The sequence below is a fragment of the Apium graveolens genome, chromosome 4 (assembly GCF_009905375.1).
Source record: "Apium graveolens cultivar Ventura chromosome 4, ASM990537v1, whole genome shotgun sequence".
Taxonomy (NCBI): Eukaryota; Viridiplantae; Streptophyta; class Magnoliopsida; order Apiales; family Apiaceae; genus Apium; species Apium graveolens.
In genome coordinates, this window is record NC_133650.1 from 145692652 (window position 1) to 145700572 (window position 7921).

General features: G+C 35.8%; 1 non-coding gene across 1 annotated transcript; it reads left to right on the forward strand.

Annotated features, from left to right (window-relative positions):
- The first annotated feature begins 304 nt into the window (after nucleotides 1-304).
- On the forward strand, nucleotides 305-410 carry LOC141722491 (small nucleolar RNA R71). The gene has a single exon (XR_012575509.1). It is a non-coding gene; the product is annotated as a small nucleolar RNA R71 (small nucleolar RNA).
- The last annotated feature ends 7511 nt before the right edge of the window (nucleotides 411-7921 follow it).

The following is a 7921-nucleotide window of genomic DNA, read 5'->3' on the forward strand; positions in this document are numbered from 1 at the left end:
AAGCTCACAAACACTCATTATCGGTTGCACACTATAGTTGGTCAGAGAATCGACCTTCATAGTCAACGCCTTTAGCTGAGCAGCGATAGACGTAGCTGTATCCACCTCCAGAATTCCTGCCACCTTGCCTTGTGGTAATCTCTGAGTTGGATTCTGACATTTATTAGCGACCATCATCTCAATCAGCTAATAAGCTTCCTCATAGCTCTTAGCCCATAAAGCTCCACCTGATGCTGCATCGAGCATAGGTCTTGACTGTGCTCCCAAACCATTATAGAAGCAATTGATCACCATCCAGTCAGGCATTCCTTGATGAGACACATCCTAAGCATCTCCTTATAGCGCTCCTAAGCTTCACATAAATTTTCACCTGATTGTTGCGCGAATTAAGTAAGAGCATTTGTGATGCTGTCTTTTCCATAGGGAAAAATTTAGTAGGAAATTTTTGAGCAAGATCTTCCCATGTCGCAATGGAACCTGGTGGTAGAGAGTGCAACCAGCTCTTAGCTTTATCCCTCAGAGAGAATGGGAAAAATCTCAATTTCTCTGAACTTGAAGGTGTCAGAGATCTCGATGAAATCCCTAATGTGCATATTGGGATCTTCCGTTGGAGAACCCCCAAACTGGACTGAATTATGTACCATCTGAATGGTTCTAGGATTGATCTCAAAGGTATTAGCTACGATAGCTGGCCTGACAATGCTAGATTGAATGTTATTGATCTTTAGTTAAGAATAATCCATCAACGCTTTCATTGTTGCTGCTGGTTCTCCCATTGTAATGATCACTTCTTCTTCAACTTTTTCAACTTCTTAAACAACTTCTTCTTCCAATTCTTCAACTTCATCTCGTGTTTCCTTACGAGATTGACACTGTGTTCGCATACACGCTCTCCAGAGTACCTGAAAGACAAAAAAGTAACTTTATAATAAAATAATTCGAGTCAGTAAACTTTAACAAGCACTGATGTCAAACACCTAAACTAAAATTTAACACCGATCTCCAGTAGCGGCGCCAAAAACTTGTTCACACTAAAACACACGCGAAAAATACATGCAAGCTTACGTGATCACAAAGAGTATAAGATTAAGTCAAGTTCGTTCCCATAACGACTGGTTTAGGTTAAGTTCATATTATGCACTTATGCAACAATGTATGATTATCGTTCACAGCTAAGACAAGTAACAAATTTGAGTGATTAACTACATAAGAGATTATACTAGCATGCATTAACTAAGAGATTAAAAGTGAACTACTTATATGAGAATTAAACATGGGATTCTAACTTCATTAAATACTCCAATCAAAGTTTATGTCTTTATCAATAGTATACGATGGTGATGATAACTAATCTAAATAACACGAAATTAGTATACGCTATCTTTCGATATACGTATACCCTACTACTAAACATCCAAAATTAAGATAGAAGTTGAACATACACCAATTATGCTTAGACCCTATATTTATATAGAATTTGAAAACATAAAGGTTTAAGAAGAAGTTTTCTATTATGATTACATAGGGTGTGTAAGATGGTTAAAATTACACTACGAATTATGCATGTCAATTCATACATAAACCTCTGCTGGCATGGCAAGTTCTAAACCTCTATATTCACTGTCACTTCAATAGAGATTAAAAAACAATCTTAGATGTTAGCTACGCATCAAAGATGAATAAGCACAACCAAACTAGAAAATCATAAATCACCACACACTAAGATTTAAAACAATCAACTATTGAAATCCATAAGTAAATCCGCTAGAACTCCATGACAACGATTAGTTCATGATCGAACACATCATCACCATGGGTTTCAATGAAAACATGGTAGTAAATAAGTTTATAATACGATGAGATAATATAAAAGTACTAAGGTTTAGAACAAGAACAAAACAATCATCCAAAAGTATCGCCTAAATCGAAGAATATAAAAGTATATAACTAAATCTTCTTCTCCTTAGCCGTCTGATGTGCTCGAGGTCTTCTTAATGTTCTCAATGGCTTCCTTGTTATTACAAACGTCTTCTTTTCATTATATATAGGCCCCTGGATCGCCTGGACTCTCCAAATCTTCGAATTAAAATAAAAATAGGATTCTGCAGGATTTGATGGGCACGAGCGCGCAGCTCTGTGGTGCGGGCGCGCTGGCTTTCTGACAAATATTGCACGGCCGCCCTGCTTTAGGCGCGGGCGCGCTTGGGTTCTATTCTTTTTTCTGTATTTTCTTCCCTTGTACTCTATTCTTCGTGCGATCTTCCAAAACTCCATTCCTGACCTCTTATTAGTATAAAATCATTGTAAAGCTCCTTTCCACCTCCTGACTAGTGCCCTACAATGACTAAACACAAAAATACATTAAAAATACCTTATACTTGAGTCCAAAACACCAACTTAAGCCAATACGAAGCGTTCCAAGTGGATATAAATTCCACTTTTCAACTGTCTTTTACGGTCCTAGTAGTCTCCCCAGTACACGAAACACTAGATCTCTACCCCTCCCTTGTCCTTTTAAGAATTCTATCATATACTTAAAACATCAAACTATATCAAAGTTCCCCAAACGGTTTGCTTGTCTATAGGTACAACTCATCTCATACATATATATGTACTTCCGAGGATTTTAAAAAAAAGTACTAGGATAATGTGATTTGACCGTTGTCAATAAATATATAAATAAGGGGGAGTTTCTTTGGACATCATAGTCAAATTATTTAAAGTATGTTGAGATAATATTCTTCGACGATCTGAAAGTATTAGTATGATTTCCTGAAACTCAGAAATTATTTTAAAATAGGTTTTATTATTTTTAAATGATATTAAATCATTTAATAAATATTTAATAATTAAATAATAATTATTAAATAATTAAACCTCAAATAGTTATATTTTAAAAGAATATTTAAAATAATATTCCTCAACTATTTTATGTTTTAAGAATTTAATTGACTTATAAAATATGAAATAATTAAATTTTAAGGTAAATAAAATACTCACTGGAGAATTCCTCTCCTATTTAAATGGATATCTGAAATACTATTCATTGATCGAGTAATTAAATATAGTTGAGGGAATACGATCTTTAAAAATTGTTTTAAGTAAATTCGAGGTAATTAATATTTGGCAAGAGGGCATCGAGTCCCATGGAATAAAATAGCTACGGACTTTACTTGTTTAAAACAACTCTAAAATACTTCTGGATTTTTAAATAATACATACCGACTGACTCTCGATCTATAATATATATGCCATGCTACTCTCTAGCGTTAACATTTATCAAATATAAACACCTCCAGAATACTTCCGGGTTTTTTTAAACTTACACCGACCGACTCTCGGACTAAATATATCATTCAAATCGAGTATTTTTACTATACCAAAATCATCTTATCTTATGATTCAATATATAACAATTTGTAAATCACCGTAAAACATGTATCATGCATATGTTACAGTATTTAAAAATAATCACAACATAACAGTTCTTAAAAGGTAGGGTTTGAAAACTTTCCTGGGTACTTTGAGGTGGAGGGTGCTCTAGGGTCTGTCCGGAAATCTATAATCATAAACAATTATCGTTCCGTTAGATTCCATTCGTAGTTATCGTTACTTGTACATATGCGATACTTACTATTCGTTTACGCGACTCACTTTGCTCTCATTATTAAAATAATTAAAATTACTTGTCGCTTTCTTTTCATAACATTTTATGTTCGTTAATGTCTTTTACATTTCATCCCTCAGCTCCGCTGGCGATCCTTAAGAGTTTCTATTCGCGTGATCTCCGTTCCGGCATTTTTATAAAGTTGAAAAATCCATATTTTCACTTGAAATTTTTATGGAAGTTAATAAACTCTAGTTTTTACTCTCTGTAATAATTTCATGATTTTTGAATATTTTTAAGTTGACAATTTCTATTTCCAAAGTTTGTAATTTGTAGCAGTTTTTATCACATAAATCATTTTCACCAAAACGGACTTAACTTTTGAACCGTAAATAGAAATCAAGCGATTGAAGTGCCTAAGTGATCCTTACAATAATATCTATCATTTTCAACTTACTTTTCAATAAATCGCAGTTTATACATTCTGTACTTCTTCAGAAAGCTTAAGGTTACGATTCTATCATTTTAACGACATTACGCTCGCGATTCGGGTTTCGTTTTCGCTCTAAATCATTAACCAACAATCAAAATCACCATACCATCATATTAACACTTAATCCTCTCAAGAACATCAAGTTTAATAACAAACTAACTAAACCTTAAGAAAATAATAAATCAACCATCAAAACCAGGTTTACAACTAAGATCCATAATCTTCTTGAAACTTAAACCTCAAACAAAGTTTAGTTTAGTATTTATACCTTTCTTGAAAGATTGGAATGTGTTCTTCTTTATGGTTGAATCTTAGGAAGGCTTGGTTGTGTTTAAGGATCCTAAATCATGCCATGAAAATCAAGAAATCAAGAAGGGTTACTATTTGACACTATTCATCATCACTTTCATGGAATTATTTGCCTATCCAAACCTCAACGAAATGCTCTAAAAAATGTATCTTAACTTAGTTTGATATGTAGGAAGCTTAGGAATTAATTTTAGGATTTATCCATGGCTAGAAGTTGAGCTTTACAATTTAATTTCTTGTTCTTCTTTCTAGGGTCGAACGGGAGCTTGCAAGAGAGATAAAGAGTAAATTTTGTGCTTGCCTTGGTTGCTTCTTGTAATTGTGATAAATATTTTAGTATATATTTCTAAGATATACAAATATCGTCCATATCTTCCTAGCTAGGCTATTTTCCAAGCTATGTTGCTAGCTTAGTACCACCATTACTATTCATGACACTATTTTCTAGCTAGGTTACTATGCTTACTAGGTAGGTTACTATTTGGTTGCTAACCTGGGTTACTTCCTTACTTAGTTAGTTTTCATGGTTTACATGGATTGATATGTTTTATTTATTCACTTACGTGTTCTCTTGGTCGCTTATTCATTTTCGTAATAAATCTTCATAAGTGGTTCGCGGGGTAAATCCTTTTTTATACGTCCTTTACACTTCGAAGCCTTGTACTTTGATTTTAATTTGTTGGAATTTAGATTCGTAACTATATTGTTATTCTCTTATTCCTCGATGGTTCGTAGATAAGGTCGTTTTACAAAGTTCGTTTTCTTCGAAATCTAATGACGTTTACATACATTCATTTGGTACGTATAATCACGTTATCAACCCAGAAAATAAATTTGCCATGCATACATAGTGTGGGCTAAAAAGTTATCCCCGATTGTTAGGGTTACTAGTCATCAAACATTTTACAAAGTCTAAAAAATTCGAGTTATTATAGTCTTCCCCTCCAAAAAGGATTTCGTCCCGAAATCAAATAGAAAACAGGTGGGAATATCTTTCCTTTATCGCGTCATCTAGTTCCCAAGTTGACTCTTAAACATTCTGGTTTCTCCAAAAGATTCTGGTTTCTATAGTTCAAAATTTCTATATAACAAGTTCCTTCTGGTCCATTACTCTCAATGGTTACTCAATGTAAGTCAGGTCTGGTTGTAAGTCTACCTGTTCGTACTCTATCACATGTTGTGCATCAGCATGATACTTTCTTAACATTGACACATGAAACACATTGTGCACTTGTTGCAGATTAGGAGTCAAGGCGAGGTCGTAAGCTAGAGGTCCTATCCTCCTCAAGATCTTGAAGGGTCCTATGAATCTGGGGCTCAGTTTCCCTTTCTTCCCAAATCTCATCACTCCTTTCCACGGAGATACCTTTAACAACACCGAATCTCCTACTTTATACTCTCTATCTTTCCTGGTCTGGTCGGCATACTACTTCTGTCTGTCTTGAGTTGTTACCAGCCTTTTTCTGATGAGTGCCACTGTCTATCGGGTCTGCTGGTCCAATTCGGGTCCTAGAATCTTATATTCTCCTACTTCAGCCCAACATAAGGGAGAGCGGCATCTTCTTCCGTAAAGAGCTTCATACAGGGGCATTCTTATGCTAGCGTGATAGCTATTGTTGTAGGAAAACTCGATCAAGGGTAAGTGGTCATTCCAATTTCCTTTAAAGTTAATGGCACATACCCTTATCATATCTTTTAGGGTCTGGATAGTCCTTTCACTTTGCCCATCAGTTTGGGGGTGTTAAGTGGTATATATATTCAGTCTGGTGCCTACACATTCTTGGAAAATTCTCCAAAATTGGGAGTTAAACCTTGAGTCCCTATCTGACAGTATGGCAACAGAAACCTCGTGTTTCACTACAATATCTCTCAGGTAAATATCCACTAGCTTGTCTACGGTGTACCTTTCGTTAATTGGCAGGAAGTTCCTAGACTTGGTCAGTCTATCTATGATAACCCATATGGCATCATGATTGGTTTTAGTCCTTGGTAGGCCTGTCACAAAATCCATGACTATATGCTCCCATTTCCATTTCGGAACTTCCATGGGCGGTAATAATCCACTCGGTCGCTGATGTTCAGCCTTTACTCTCAGACACGTCAAGCATTTTCTGACCCACTCTGCTACATTTCTCTTCATCTTAGGCCACCTATAATATTCCTTTCGGTCACTGTACATTTTTGTACTTCCTGGGTGGATGGAATATCTTGAGTTGTGCCCTTCGTGCAGCAGCTCGTCCTTTAGTTCTTGCACATTCGGAACCCAAATCCGGGATGCATACCTCATTATCCCTCTATCATCTTTCTCGCATATGACCTCTTCACTGGTCAATGTTTCTCTTTCTTCATTCATCTTCTTTTCCCGACACACTCGTATTTTCTCAGCTAGTTCTGATACAAACCTGATTTCAAATAGTCCTTCTGATCCTTTACCGGTTATTCTCACGTCGATCTCCATTTTCTCAAATTCTTTAACTAACTCCTCAGATGTCGTTATCATCTTGAGTCTCTCTTTCATACTCAGGGCGTAAGCCACCACATTGGCTTTACCTGGGTGATACAGGATTTCACAATCATAGTCCTTAATCAGCTCTAGCCATCTCCTCTGTCTCATGTTTAATTCTTTTTGAGTAAAAACATACTTGAGGCTCTTATGGTCTGTCTAAATCTCGCATTTTTCTTCGTACAGGTAGTGTCTCTATATTTCCAGGGCAAATACTATGGCTGCTAATTCTAGGTCATGGGTAGGGTACCTTATCTTATGTTGCTTCATCTGCCGAGAGGCATATGCAATAAAACTTGGCATACAATCTTTCATTCCTCAGAATCTCTAAGACTATCCTCAAATGTTCCGCATGTTAAGGATTCATTTGAAGATTGGAGAGTGGAGAATTGAGCTTGTAGATTTTGGATTTGCAAGTCTGTGGATGTAGACATTGGTTGTTGTGAATTAGATGTTGCCAAAGTACCAAAAGAATTCTGCACAGCATTCTTGACCTCCTCTATCACTAAGGTTGAAGTTTCAAACCTAGCTTTGCACAGTTGATCCAGCTTGACCTTTGTGTCATTATTCTGAGTGATTTGTTTCAGGATCACCTCATGCAAAGCTTTGAAAGATTCTCTCAACTTAGACATATTTTCTTCCACTGGAGTGAGTGAGATGGCTTGAAGTCTATCAGAAAACTTGTTGAACTTGGTCTTGATATCTTGAAATGTTGGCATCACCTCATCAATCCCATCAATAACCAATTTCTTTACTGCAGCTTGATGCTTCGCCGGAGGTTTTTCCATAGCTCTTCCAATGTGTTGAAAAGCCTTCAATTGTGCTTTGTACACCTCTGTTACAACATCATATACTTTTTGGGGAGTTGACGTCACTAACAATAATAAACATAAATATAATATAAAGAAACTCATAATATGACATAATCACGACCCCTTCACCAAGATCTTTTCCAGTTTTAAGCTTGAATTAGGCTACTCAATTATTACACCACTAATTATTTAAATAT